The sequence below is a fragment of the Tupaia chinensis genome, unplaced genomic scaffold (assembly GCF_000334495.1).
Source record: "Tupaia chinensis unplaced genomic scaffold, TupChi_1.0 Scaffold000561_1, whole genome shotgun sequence".
NCBI lineage: Eukaryota > Metazoa > Chordata > Mammalia > Scandentia > Tupaiidae > Tupaia > Tupaia belangeri.
The window spans coordinates 3,448,430-3,463,714 of NW_006160074.1; the positions used below are offsets into that span (position 1 = coordinate 3,448,430).

The following is a 15,285-nucleotide window of genomic DNA, read 5'->3' on the forward strand; positions in this document are numbered from 1 at the left end:
AAAATTGTGGCCACCTGAAGTTGTGCCTCTCAGCTCTCCTCTTTCAGGGAGGGAAGGGTAATTTCCAACTCCAGCTCTAAACCCAATACCTTGTTCACACTGAGGTCACACTTCCCATGGGCTGTTCCCAGCCAGCCACTAGGCTGGACAGACCTACTTCTGTGAGGTTTCTGAATCTTCTGGTTGGTGACTTTGGCTCAAAGACATCCCACTGTGCTTCGGCTAAGTCTTTGCTTCCTCCCTCCCTTCCTGGATAGACTGTGTACAGCAGGGTATGCAGGTAAAGTGCCCTTCTCCACGAGAAGCGCATGCCAGGTGGGAGGCGGCACATCACGGGAATGGGGAATGGCCGTTGTTCAGTGAGTGTTGTGTGAACTGCGTGCTTCTGCCTCCTGCAGTTATCTTGGCTTGTCCCCAGTTTGGTTGGCCGAGACAGGAATTATTTTGGTGGCCCAGTAGTTCTCTTGGTGGCCCAATTCCGGAATGTGTTTTGGGACTTGTTCCTGGAAGTTCAGCATAGACTCTTTCTCTTGCATCTTTCCAAGGATTCTGTAAGCTGTTTAATAAGCATTACAACTATCTTTTTTGGAGGGGAAAAACAAAACCGGTGAATTTTAAGGCGTGTTGATCCCAGCCCTTGCCATTTCTCTAGAGGATGAGGTCAGTGTTATTCTAGGTCTTAAGATAGCTCTTTAAACTTTTGACCTTGCTTGTCATTTATATATTTATATACTCTTGAAATCTTTCCTCTAAATGTTGTCAAAAAGTTGAGAGTCATTTTACTTACAAAAACAATATAGTATTTGCTAAATGAATAATTTTAAGAGGCTGATCAGGTCATTTTTATTTATTTGCTTGTTCGTTTTTGCTATCTGGCTTGTGTGGTCGCTGGAGAGAGATGAGGGTGGGGGAAGGGTGATAAATCACCCGGCTTGGGGGATGGCCATGCCACAGCCCCTTCCCTGTTCTCCTCATGGGATTTTGGGCATACATGCGCAGGTGCCTGGTGTCATTTGCAAGCAGCAGGGTCTGGGACTCAAACCACACTGTCAGCCTTGTGAGACCTAGCCGACTTGGCCTCCATGCCACCTGTTGACCCAATCAATTCTTTTTTTGTATTCTTTTTTTTTTTTATTGAGCCATTTTTGCTATAGGGCACGTGCGCTCACCAGACAGAGACATAGAGACAGAAAGCGAGAAATCACCCCCCAGGGGGAATGGTCACACGGCAATCCCTTCTCCTCTATTCTCCTCTCGGGATCTTGGGCACGCACGCACACGTGCCCGGCATGAGTTTAAGCTACGGGGTCCAGTACGCAAACCGTGGTCGACTACGTGGGAGTCCAGCGACATAGCCATTACGCTAATACGCTAACTGCTGGTTCCCGACCCAATCAATTCTTTAAAAATTTATTTTTTACTTTTTATTTTTTTAATTTGCTAGAGGGCTTGTGTGCTTGCTGGAGAGAGAGAAAGCACCCTCCCTAGTGGCCATGGTCATGCTGCAATTCCTTCTCCATCTGTCCTTTCAGGATTTGGGGTATGCACATACACATGCACGTATGTCTGGTCTGTTTTTCCAGCTGCCAGGTCAGGTACTTGAACCATACAGTCAGCCCTATGGGATCCAGGGCCTTAACCACCAGGTTAAGGGCTGTCCCAGTAAATGCTATTTTAAAAAGTAATCATAGGGGCCCAGACGGTGGCACAGTGGTAAAACATGATGCTCTGTGAAGTAGACCCACGTGGAAGCTTCTGGGTTTGTTTCCAGACAGCTTCCTGAGTATACCAGGCAGGCATGGACCCATATTCTGGACTTGGGGTGGATCACAGCATCAAGACCCTGGGGTGCTCTCTCTGTGTCTCTCTCTTATGGACTAAATACATTAATTAAGAAAGGAAATAATAGATCAGAAGAGACCTGATCCATTGTCTGTCTGGTTCATCATCCTGTTTATATCCTTCATAGCTCTTAACTATTTTAACAATTATCACTAGCATTTATTTTGTTTACTTGCTTGCATACTTGGTTATTGTCTGTTTCTGATTAGAATGTAAGCCATGAGGGCAGGCTTTTTCTTCTCAGTATCTTTAAAATCTAGCACAGTGCTTGTCCCAAGTGAAGTGTTTGATTGTTGAATGAATAGTCTGCTTTAAGTAGCAGAATAAATTTTAAAATAAATAGGAGAAAGGAATCCAGTTCAACAAATAGTTTTTGAATTTCTGCTATGTGAGACACACTGTGTTTTCTCCCCTTCCATGGATGAAAAAAAAAAAAAAAGTAACTGATTAAAATCTGTCCTGGATCCTTTTGGTTTTAAACTCTGATTATACTTAAGGTTAATTTCTTGGTTGATGCCACAATTTCTGTTATGGTTACACGACCGTTAAAGAGTGCATCTATTTTTTTTAAACTGGTTTTTTAAGAAGGAAGGACTTTCATCTGGGGCATCTCTGTAGGATCTCCTCCTTAGCTGGACAGAGTGATGTGCTTTAATGAAGGCGGGAATCGCCCCTGTACACTGGCCCCTTGGTCCTCCTTCTGTGTTGGGTTCACTCTGCACTACTTCCCTAGAGGCCTTAGGGAATAGCTCATTCTATGATTGGAATTTCAAGTCAAAACACATTTATCCAAGCAGAATTTTAATGATTTATCAAAGAGAGGAGGGATTTTCCCAAACACATCTGAATTTACCAAATTACTGATCCCATTAGCTATGTTTTTTTCTTAAGCACCTTTCTTTAAACAAACCAATTACTGCTGAAATCATCAAATGTATTTTTCATAAAAGCTTTTGACTAGTTTTGTTTGATTAGCAGAAACCCAGTAAAAGTAAATATTGTTTGAGAAGGCACTTTCAGAGCCCTTTCTTTTTCTTCATTGAACTGGCTTTTTAAAAGCACTATTCTTTAGAGTGAGTAAGAGCCTTTTTCCAGCTGTCCTATTGTGTAGCTCAAGGTCTTGTTAATACTATTATCTGGCCTCCAGATTACAGGTAATTGTGATAAAGTACAAGCTTCAGTTTCTGTAATCCCAGACAGAAATCTGCTGGTGCCCAAGGACTTCATATCAGGTGTTTGTTAAATCCAGACTTCTCTCACCTGGGATAGCCCCACTGGCCCCAGTAAACAGAGACATCTGGCAGAAATAGGGCTACATTAGGTTCCATTGCTTTTATTTCTCTCTCTCTTTCTTATTTTAATTAATTATAATAATTATTTATTTGATTTTACTTATTATTACTATTTTAAAATTTGACCAGAGAGAGAGAACGGGAAAGTGAGAAAGCATGAACCATGCTTGAACCATGGTCAGCCATGTGGGAATCCAGTGCTTTAACAGCCACATCACCTGCCAGCCCCTTTAATTTATTTTTTATTTACGTTTGATCACTGTACGTCAGTGATGTACGCATATAGTGTATAACTTGGTTTTTCTCCAGCATGTATATGGTACATATTAGTCAAGTCAAAGATATTACCTTATACATTATCATAAACAATTTTTCATTTTTGTGTCAATTAAATGTTTCATTTATTTATTTATTTTTGCCTGATCCTCTCCCCCCACCCCTTCTTTTTTTAATGTGGCAGAACTCCTTCTGTGACCAACTTACATACAATGTGCTCTAAATAGGAAAATTATATATTTTAAAATAGGCATGTTTGAAACAATAACACTTTTGAATGTGAAATGTACCAAAGGCCACATGTCTTTGGCTTTGCTTGTCAAATGGAGAGGCTGCCAGAACCACTCGGCTCCATGGTTCTCATGCCCCAAAGTCCTGCAAATTGACACGTAAGTAGTCAACACACAAAGAAATTCAGCCCATGAGAAAGTGAGCTTGGGCGCTTGGGCTGGCCTCCTTCCCCTCTGTGTAGAGTTCTTTCCAGCTTTGCTTCTTCTGTCTTAGCTTAGTTTTTCAGAAAGAGATTAAATGTGTCTGGTATTTTCGGCATGTTAGCTGCATGGGCAACATGAGGCTAGCACTCAGGCCGCTGTTCAGCCTGTCATATGGAAGGAATTGCCTTTCAGGGGAGATTATAATTGTGTATGTAGCCACACAAATGCACATTCTGCCTGAAGGAAAATGCACAGAAGAGGCGGCCTTATGCTGCCACTCAGGTCTCTCTGTGGAAGGCTGTATAAGAAACCCTTCCAGGGCATGGTCACCTCTTTGGGGCTTAATGAGTCATCTTTTTGTGTGATGGCTACTTTTAAAAAGGGGGGAGGGCAGGGAAGACAGGCATTTCCCCTAAGTGAGTTGCTTTTATTGGCCCTGTGCATTGTCTCAGCATTCTGAAAGTTCCTGATGACATCATGTACAATGCTAGTACACAGACAGTAAACAAAAAATAATTTAGCTCTTGGGCATCTAGACACAACTTAAGTAGTCTAATTTAGATAAATGATAACGGTAAGCTGTATAAACATTGAGCACAGGAGCTTAAACAACAAGCATGACCCTAGTCCTTTTTGGAATGTGATGCACTGAAAGATGGCCTTAGAGAAACCTGGAAGCTCGAAGCTCTTGAATTATGCGCAGTGTGCAGTTGAGACTTGTGTCCATGGTCTGATGTTGATCCCAAGCAGTGTGTTGTAGTCAGTGGGTACAGTGCAGGCTACCACAGGAGTAAGTTGTTACGCTCCCTGAGCCATGGCGTTTCACCTATAAAAGTGCCAAAGATAATATGGCTGTCTACTCCAGAGGAATGGTAGAAGATTGAGAAGATAAACACGATGAGTTCTTTTTGGGAAGGTGTTTTGTAAATAGAATATACTATTAATATTCCCCTTGATCAAATTTCCCCAACAAATAGAGTAGATAAAAGCTACCTCACAGAAGGTTGAGAGGATGAATTAATTAACACATATTGAGTGTCTTAAAAGTAAACTATTTAATGAGCTCTAAAATTGATTGTCTCTCTTGATAAACCATCAAGCCTGTGGTTTAGACACATGATTGCCCTATAAGTTTCACCTGTGTAGTCATTTTATTTGCTTTGTTTTCAAGGGTTGACATGGTAGAGAATGGTGACTATATTGGGTCTTCAAAAATGTATGGAAAATGTGTATTATGAGAAAACTATATATAAATTTCAAAAATTTGTTGCACTGAAATAATTTCATCTTCCATAAACTTTTAGAATATTTCCGTGTAAGTAGAAGAAAAATCTTCAGGGAGAACAGCCTTGCCTATTTTCTTCTCAAGGTGATGCCTATAAATAGCCTTTGGAGTCTTGCTAATCTTTGTTGCCATGTCTGAACATAGGGACTGTTTTGACCTTTGGTCTTCCAGTAAATATTTGTTTTTGATCTCATATTTCTTAAAGGAGAAGCAAACCTACAAGGTAAAGAAGTGGTTGATTTGTCTCACATTATGAACTCTTCCTATCTTTTCTTGTTTGGTGAGAGAAAATAACTCTTGTTGAAGGACCTGACATCAGTCCCCCCCAACTGGAAAGACCTCAAACTTAGCCAAATAATAAAAACAGCTGTGATTGTTACCTTTAGAGAAGAGACTCAGGCCAGCAGGTAGTGTGGAGGTTAAGGTGACTGGATCCCACATGGCCGATTGCACGGTTCAAGTTCTGGTCAAATGGCTTGAAAAACAGGTGGGTACGTGTATATGTGTGCCCAAAATCTTGAGAGGAAAATGGAGGAGGAGGAGTCCCAAATGGTTGGGACTGTGTCTATCTCTCTCCCTCTGGCGAGCAAAGGTGCCCTAAGGCAAAGACCTCTAAAAAAAAAAAAAGATTCCAGTTCCAGCTCCCTCCCTAGTGGAATGCCTCATACAACTAAAAAGTTTTTTTCTCTTTAAAAAAATTTTAAGACAGGGTCTTTCTCTGACGAGACACTTCTGCTTCAGCCTCCGGAGTAGTTAGGACTACAAGTGTAGGCCACCACGCCTGGAATCAAGCCCAGCCTCCCAAAGACACAGTCTCCTGAGTAAAGTCAACCCGCCTGTGCTACGTGGCTGGGCTGAGAAAGAGCTTTGTTTCTCTCTTACTTAACCTAAATGCAGAGTGGAAGGGAGGGTTGGTGCTAGGAAGTCATCGTAGGATTGCAGGCCGGCAGGACAGCCAGGCCATTTGAAGAACATGGCTTCCAAGGATGCCTCGATTGTAGCCCTTTCCAGCAAAGGGAGTGACGTCCAGGCCAAGGACATTTTAAGCGAGTGAAACAGAAGTTGGAAGCATCATTTGTGCTCATAGGACCTCGATGAGGCTTCTACTAACTACATAGAAAGCTAGGAACTGAAGTCCAGCTGGACAGTCATGTGCACAAGAGGAATGGGAGCATGAATTTGGGGAGGTACAGACAAGAATCTGCCATACCTGGTGTATAGAGTAGAGCTGCAGATCCTGCCCCAGACAAGGTGTGTCATCGTAGCCGTTTGTCCTTACGCACAGACAGAACCAGGAGGTAGTTAGCGTTTTCTCTCATCGCTGTTCTCCACTGTCCTGCTTCCTGCTACCACTGAATTCAGTTCTCTTTTGTCTTTCTTAGCTCTGTGTTGCTTGTCAGTATGCTTAAGGGCCAGCAGGTGGTGTTGTGGTGAAGGCACTCGATTCCCACATGAGTGACTGCAGTTCGAGTCCTGGTGCTGGTGGCTTGAAAAATCATAATAAATAGGGACCAGCAGATGGCGTAATGGTTATGTTCTTGGGCTCCCACATGGCAGACTGTGGTTTGAGTTGTTGACCTGGTAGCTTGAAACTCATGCTGGGTGTGTGTGTGTGTGTGTGTGTGTGTGTGTGTGTGCGCGCGCGCACGTGCTCAAGATCCTGAGAGAACAATAGAGGAGAAGGGATTGCAGTTGGCCATCCTCCCTTGGGGTGATTTCTTGCTTTCTGTCTCTCTGTCTCTCTCTGTCTCTGGTGAGCGCATGTGCCCTAAAGCAAAAATCTCTCTAAAAAGGAAAAAAAAAAGAAAAAAAATCATAATATATAAATAAATGTTATGCTTTTCTTAAAAATAGCATGCTTAAACTGCTCCTGCTATTTTTTAAGTTTTAGACATTGTTTAATGACTCCCTATTATAGATGATTTGGTCCTTTTTAAATGCCTTTGGGCTTCCCTGTCTCCTAATCTTCCAATAAAATCATAATTGTTTGTTAAATCAGGAAAAAGAAGGGACTGTCTATTAAATTTACTGTTTTAATTTGTTACAGAAAATTTAAATATTTATTAATTAACTTAAAATAGCAATAATAATCCTTTTGCATATTAGCATAAGTAGCATTATATGAAAAATATATTTTCTAAAATCAAAATAGTGAGAAAAGTGACATTGTTTTTAGCTTTGTATACCTCTTTAATGTTTAATTTAGTGATAAAAGACTGCTGAATTTTCATATATGCTTCTGCATTCAGTCTTCTACAAAGTGTTGGTTTAGTTAAAAAATATGAAGAAGGTCTGTCCTCACAAACACGTAGTTAGAACAGTTGAGAGTATTTTAATTGCCTTTTAGATAACTAGGGGTATTCTTTGATGTTAAACCAAAACTCAAGAAACAATAGTTAAAATTTTTTTTTTCTTTTTTTTTTTTTGGAGAGAGAGTTTTTGCTATAGGGTGCATGTGCTCATTGGAAAGACAGAGACAGACAGACAGAAAATGAGAAATCACCCCCCGGGGGGACTCCTACATTCTCCTCTTGGGATTTTGGACACAAACGCACACATACCCAGTGCAGTGTAAGCCATTAGGTCTAGGATGCATACTGCGGTCGACTGTGTGGGAATCCAGTGCGTAAACATTACACCATCTGCTGGTCCCAATAGGTTTTTGTTTTTGTTTTTAAATAATTACTTATTTACTTACTTTTACTTTTTATTATTTATTTTTTAATTTGACCAGAGAGAGACAGAGAGGGAAAGTAAGAAAGCAAGCCACCAGGTCTGGGACCTTAATTGTGGGCAGCCATATGGGAGTCTAATGCCTTAACAACCATGCTACCTGCTAGCCCTAAGAAAGAGCGTTTTCTTACAGGTTAGTTGCATTGCAGAATCTAAAATCTTATCAATTAACTTTTTATATTCTTTTATATTAAAATCTGCTGGGTTGTTTGCACTTTGAAAGGGTCTTTTACCCATGTGTGATTCATGTGAAAAATACTGGTTCACTCAAGTATGACAGATCATCCAAATATATATTTCATTATACAATATTAAAAGATCATTAATTTCACTGATGATCTCATCAGACAACTCTTTAAGACTTGGGAAGCTGTTAGGCTCATGGAGGAAATATAAACTTGACAAAAAAATTTTTTTTTTGCTTGAGTATTTGACTTTTATCACTGTAACAAATACTGCGCATTGTACCAACAGAAATGCAGACATATGTTTACTAAAAGACTTATATTAGAATGCTCCTAGAGGCACCACTCCCAACAGATAATGGGAAACTGGAACTAAAACAAACGCTACCAACAGTGGAACTGGTAGGTATATTGGGGTATAGTCACCAATGGAACGTTATGTGGCAATGAGATTTAACAGTGAGAATTAATGAGCTACGCACAGCAGTATGAGTGAACCTCACAAGCATAATATTCAGTGAGAGAAGCCTGATGCAAAAGACTGCAAGCTCTAAGTGTCTACAGGGGACTTCAGCAAATTCACGGATGGCCCAGACAGTGACAGTGGTAAAATGTGATGCTCTGCGAGGCAGATCCCCATGGAAAGGTTACTGGTCTCATCCGCAGATGTTCCTAAACGTGCCAGGCGTGTGCGCCTGTAAGCTGGGCTGGCTGAGGCTGGGATGGATTACAACACTGAGACCCTGTGTTCTATCTCTGTCTCTCTTTCTCCTGTATAAGTAACTTTAAAAAAGTTTATGGAAAAATGAAATTAAAGCATGAGTTTATTTTGATGCTCTTTTTCAAATCCTTGTGTAGTTTTCTCATAATAATTATTTTCATGAACTTTGTGGAGAGCCTGTGTGAGTTCACGTATGTGTGTATGTGCACATTGCACAAATGGTTAAACACATGTGTATGAAACAGGCAAAAACGACCCAATGTATTCACTTTTCTGGGATTAGGGACCAGAGACAACTCTAGGAAGTTTTCTAGGGTGCTGGTTATAAGTGTAAATTCACTCTTAACTGTATTTTCTTACTTTTTTTTTTTTTAGGTGTTTGCCATAGGGCATGTGTGTTTGCCACAGAGAGAGAAAGACAGAGAGAAGAAAAGTGAGAAATCACCCCCCAGGGTGATGGTCACACCACAGTCCTTTCACTCTTCTCTCGGGATTTTGGGCACATACACATGCTTCCAGCATGATTTTCAAGCCACTGGGTCTGAGACTAGAATTGCTGTCATTCATGTGGAAGTCCAGCACCTTAACCACCACACCACCGCTGGGATTGTAGCATGATCATTCCTGTTGAACAGGGGAGGTGCTTTCTTCTTTCTTTCTTTCTCTGTCTCTTTCTAGCAAGCAAATGAGCCCTCTAGCAAAAAATGAACAAATAAACAAACAAAAAGAGCATATCTTTTGATCTTAGAGTTATGCAATTTTTATTTATTATTTATTGTTATTCTTCAATTTGACCAGAGAGTGTGAGAGAGAGAGATTGAAAGGGAGAATGAGAAAGCAGGCTGCCAGACCTGGGACTCTAACCACTGTTGGCCATGTGAGAGTCCAGTGCCTTAACCATCTGCCATCCCGGTTCTACTTTTTTAAAAAAAATTTTAAGTAATTATTTTATTTAACTTTATTTATTTATTTATTTTATTTTGACCAGAGAGGCACAGAATGAGAGAGAGAGAGAAAGTGAGAAAGCAAGCCTCTAACCAAGGTCAGCCATGTGGGAATCTAGCGCCCTTAACCATCACTCCACATGCCGGCCCCTGTTTCTTCTTTTTTTTCAGTTTCTTTTTTTTTTTTTTCCATTGGGTGAGTGTACTCACTGGAGAGAGACAGATAGTGAGAGGGGAAAGTGAGAAGTCACCCTGTGAGGGCAGATGGTCTGCCACATCCCTTCTCCTTTGTTCTCCTTCTGGGATTTTCTTTAAAATTATTTTTAATTAAATTAATTAATGTGTTTTTAAACTTGTCCAGAGAGAGAGGAAAAGTGAGAAAGCAAGCCACCAGGTTCAGGTCTTGAACCAGTCAGCCATGTGAGAGTTTAGCGCCTTAACTACCATGCCACCTGCCAGCCCTATCCTTCTGGGATTTGGGGCCTGCATACACAGGTGCTCAAAGTGATTTTTAAGCTCCCAAGTCTGGAATTCGAACAGTGGTCAGCCACATGGGTATCCAGCGCCTTAACCACCTCGCCATCTGCTGGTCCCTATTATCTCCAGCCAGTGAGTTTGCTTTCTTTTCTTTTCCTTTTTCTTTTTTTTTTTTTTTAAAAAGATTTTTGCTATAGGGCATGTGTGCTTGCTAGAGATAAAGACTGAGAGAGAGAGAAAGTGAGAAATCACCCCCTGGGGGGATGGCCACAGTGCAATCCTTTCTCCTCTATTTTCCTCTCAGAATTTTTGCATGAACTCGCACCTGATGTGAGTTTCAAGCTGCCAGGTCCAGGACTGGAACTGTGGTTGGCCACGTGAGAGTCCTACACCTTAACCCCTATGCCACCTGCTGGCCCGCCAGTGAGCTTTCATATTGGTCACTTGCTAGTTACGTTAGTTTGATTCCTTCATTTATACTTTATGGAAAATATTGGGTTGTCAGAAAAGTCATTACACTTTTTTTTCTTTTTTTAGAATTATTTTATTTAGCTATTTATTTATTCATTTATTTTAATTTGACCAGAGAGGGACAGAGTGAGAGAGAAAGAGAGAGAAAGAAAGAAAGCAATCCACCAGTTTCAGGACTCAAACTGCAGTCGGTCATGTGGGAGTACAATACCCTTAACCACCACGCCACCTGCTGGCCTCAGTCATGACGCATTTTTGCATAAAAAGACAAAAATATGTCCATGACTCTTCCTAGGACCCAATACATACATTCTTTTTTTTTTTTTGGAGAGGTTTTTGCTATAGGGCACGTGCGCTCGCCAGACAGACAGAGAGAGACAGAGAGACAGAAAGTGAGAAATCACCCCCCCAGGGGGGATGACCACACCGCAATCCCCTCTCCTCCATTCTCCTCTCGGGATCTTGGGCATGCACACACACGTGCCCGGCATGAGTTTAAGCCACCAGGTCCGGGACTCGAACCGCGGTCGACTCTGTGGGAGTCCAGTGACATAGCCATTACGCTAACTGCTAGCCCCAATACATACATTCTTTATGTTTATATTAGGTTTATCAGCATACAACAGAGAAACTTAAAATAACATGGTTTGAACAAAACAGAAGATTCTTTTTCACGGAAAAGAAGTCTGAAGATAGGCCATCAACAGCTGGGATGGTATGCTCCAGGGTGTCATTAGGGCCTCAGACTCCTGCTTTTCCATGCCAACACTTGACCATAGTCTGTCCATCCTCTACCCATGACTCAGGAGCTCTGTAGGAGCTCCCTTCTACCCCCGGTGGCAAAATAAGGAACACCGCTCACCTGAATCAGTTCCATTTAAGTACATTTATGTATGAGAAGACTCACATACTGTTTTATAACAATCATGTGATTAAATGCTAGCTATAAGAGAAGCTGAGAAATATGATCTTTATGTCAGAGGTCCCGAGTCCAGGGTATGTGTATGTTTGTGTTGGGGAGGGGAGTTTATAACAGAAAACACCCATGACTTTATATAATGCTGCAGCAGAGATGGCTAGTCTTCAACTCCAGCAGCCTCTTCCACTTAGAAAAATGCTTCAGTTTTTTTTTTTTAAGAATTATTTAATTAATTTATTTGTTATTATTTCAATTCACCAGAGAGGGAAAATGAGAAAGCAAGCCACCAAGTACATAACTTGAATTGCAGTTGGCCATGTGGGAGTCCAGTGCCTTAACCACCATGCCACCCGCCACCCCCTGTCTTTCTTTTTTAAAAAATTCTTTGAACTCTCCTACTACACTGTAGGTTTCTTGAGAGCAGAGACAGGACTCATTCAACTGTAAATTTTTTTCTTTCTTTAATTTTATTTATTATTATTATTATTATCATCATTATTAAATTTGCTATAGGGCACTTGCACTCACCAGAGAGAAAAAGAGTCAGAGAAAGTGAGAAAGCAAGCTGCCAGGTTTGGGACTCAAACCACTGTCAGCCACGTGGGAAACTAGTGCTCAACCACTTTCACCCACGTGGGAAACTATTGCTTTAGCCACCATACCACCTGCTGGCCCTCATCTTTAAATTTCTAAGACCATGCATAGGACCAGCAGTTAGCATAATGGCTATGTTGCTGCACTCCCATGTAGTCGACTGCGGGTCAAGTCCCAGACCTGGTGGCTTAAACTCATGCCGGTGTGTGTGTGTGTGTGTGCATGTGCGTATCCAAGATGCTGAGAGGAGAATGGAGAAGGGATTGCGGTGTGGCCATCCCCCCTGGGGGGTGATTTCTTGCTTTTTGTCTCTCTGTCTCTATCTGTCTTTCTGGCGAGTGCATGCGCCCTATAGCAAAAACCTCTTCAAAAAAAGAGAAAAAAATTCTAAGACCATGCACAGTGCTACATTTCTCTCTCTCTCTCTCTCTCTCTCTCTCTCACACACACACACACACACACAGTAAGGTACCAAAAATGTGGAAAATGGATGTAAATTTGCTGTCATGCAGCTTTATGTCTTGGCTTGCTGTGATTAGCTGTGGAACCTAGAACAAGTTAGAGAAAAGCCTTAGCTTTCTCAGCTATAAAATGGGGATAATAAGTGTTTATCTTTTTTTTTTTTTAAGGTACCACAAAGATCATCATTTATTTTATTTATCATTTACTTAGATTTTTGCTATCGGGCACACATGCTTGCTGGAGAGACACAGAGAGAGAGAGACAGAAAGCAAGAAATCTACCCCCAGGGGAATGGCAACTCTACAATCCCTTCTCCTCCATTCTCCTCATGGGATCTTGGGCATGCACACACAGTCACCTAGAGTGAAGTTTAAGCCACTGAATCCAGGACTCGAAACACAGTTGACTATGTAGGAGACTAGAGACTTAACCATTTCGCCATCTGCTGGTCCCGGAAGTATCTGTCTTGAGTGGTGGTTGTGTAGCTTAAATGAAACCATTTACATTGACACATAGTAAAGTGCTTGGCACTTAGTGCAAGTTCCCTTTCTCCCATAAGACTTTTTTTATTTTTGATATTTATTTTGAAAGCCCTTGTATATTTCTCTTTGAAGGACTGATCCTCAGTAAGTCCATCTTCAGAGAAGCACTCCGTGATGCTCACCCTCAAGGAGACCATCTCTTATTAAGTGGTTGGTTTAGCAGCTCTTTCCCATGCAGATTTGCAAGCTGGGTGTGTAAAAGGCACACACTGCACTTGTTGCCTGGCAGCACGTGTCCCTGAGTGGTAGTACATGGCTTGCATTGTAATGTTATCAGTGCTGGGGCCAGCTGGCTGGACATGTTCTGCCACATGGGCTAGGGACTCCATTCCTCAACAAAGCAGCAGCCCGCACTAGGGTTAACAGAAAATGACAAACCAGGCATGGACGAGGGAGGCGCCAGCAGAGCAGCGGGATGTCCTTTGATTTGCTTCTGTTATTTGCATGTCTTTCTTGTGATGTCTGTGAAATGTTCAGAATGACAAAGTTTTTAAAAGACCTGCTGACTCCGCCTGGAAAATGTGAAAAACCTCCCGTTTAGAGACCTATTATGTCCGGCTAGTCTGCATTTTCTATATCTTTTTCTTCATTTTTTATTAATGCAAACATTTGCATGAGGACAGAACCTTTGTTTCTTAAAGAGTTCATCTGCTCCTGCTGCTTACTGGCCCTGCCATGCAAGAGCACAACAGAACCTTTGTTACGCTTTCAGCAAAGCTGTTTATGAACGGTGGCTTACTGAGGACTGCTTCCTGTGCTGTGTGCTTCCATTTTGTCTAAAAAGAAAAAAGAAAATAGTTCTTAGGAGTGAAAAGAATTTGGATTTTCTTTTATCCAAGCCCTAGATGTTGAAATGACAAGTGGCCCCGAAATTTGTGAGGAGCTAGCTGGTAATTGCATCGGATGCATTTTTTCATTTTACCTTGAACATAATGAGGCTCTTAGTAACAATGGAATGAACAAGTGCCTTCTCATTGGAATAGAGAAGGAACAGTAAAAAGGCAAGAGAAAGCGTAGATGAGAACAGGGCAGAAGTGGCTTCCTGCAAGAACCCTAGTATGTAAAGGGTACTTAGTGTTTCCCACCTGGGAGGTGCAGTCCTGACATGGTTGAGTTGACTGTAAAACAGCACCACAGTTTATAAATATTGGATATAGTTTATGTGTTCGTTCAGTAAATATTTGAATGACGACCATGTGGAAGATGCTGAGTGGTCCCAAGTGTTAAAGGGATAGAAGCTGGCAAGAGAGAAACAGCAAGTTAACTTTCAAAGGATATCGGACCTCTCTGGGAAACAATGAAAGCAAGGAAAGAATGGGAAAATATATTCAAGGTGTTAAGTGAAAAACAATTTCAACCAAAAATACTCTATCTGGCAAGATTATTGTTCATAATGGGTAGAAAAGATAAAACACATTCTCAGATAAACAAAGCCTGAAAGAATTTACCAACAGGGAGTGTGGTGGCTGGGAAGTTCATGTGGAGGTCAGAGTGGAAGCAGGTGTGGGTGGGTCCAACAGAAGGAAGTATGGCTTCCACAGCTGTGAGTCCATCGCGTGGGAGTCCATCGGCAAGGTGGGCCTGGCTTCAGATGCTGCGGGGGGCGTGGGGAACTCTGCCTTATGTAATGTGGATGCTGGGCACAGAGCCATCGTCTTTGACCAATTCTGCGGAGTCCAGGGCATCGTGGTCAGGGAAGGGACTCACTTTCTCATCCCCTGGCTACAGAAGCCAGTTTTCTTAGACTGCCGCTCTCGGCCACGTATTGCGCCAGTCATCACTGGCAGCAAAGGTTCACAGAACGTCAACCTCACGCCGCGCATCCTTTCTGGCTCGTGCCAGCCAGCTTCCCTGGCATCTTCAGGAGCATCGGTGAGGACTGTGATGAGCGCGTGCTGCGTCCATCACTAGCGAGATCCCCAAGTCTGCGGTGGCTCCCTTCCGTGCTGGAGAACTAATCCCCCAGAGGGAGTTGGTCTCCAGACAGGCGAGCATGACCTTAGGAACAGCCATGTTTGGACTCGTCCTGGATGGTGTGTCCTTGATGCATCTGACCCTCAGGAGGGAGGTCACAGAAGCAGTGGAAGCCAAACCGGTGGCTCAGCAGG

The 15,285-nt window shown here is 42.1% G+C and overlaps 1 protein-coding gene and 1 pseudogene across 1 annotated transcript in view; both read left to right on the forward strand.

The window, feature by feature from the left end:
* Positions 1–15,285, forward strand: part of CSTPP1 (centriolar satellite-associated tubulin polyglutamylase complex regulator 1) — a 224,113-nt gene that overhangs the window by 9,612 nt on the left and 199,216 nt on the right. The window lies entirely within an intron of this gene.
* Positions 14,372–15,285, forward strand: part of LOC102493037 (prohibitin pseudogene) — a 1,512-nt pseudogene continuing 598 nt past the window's right edge.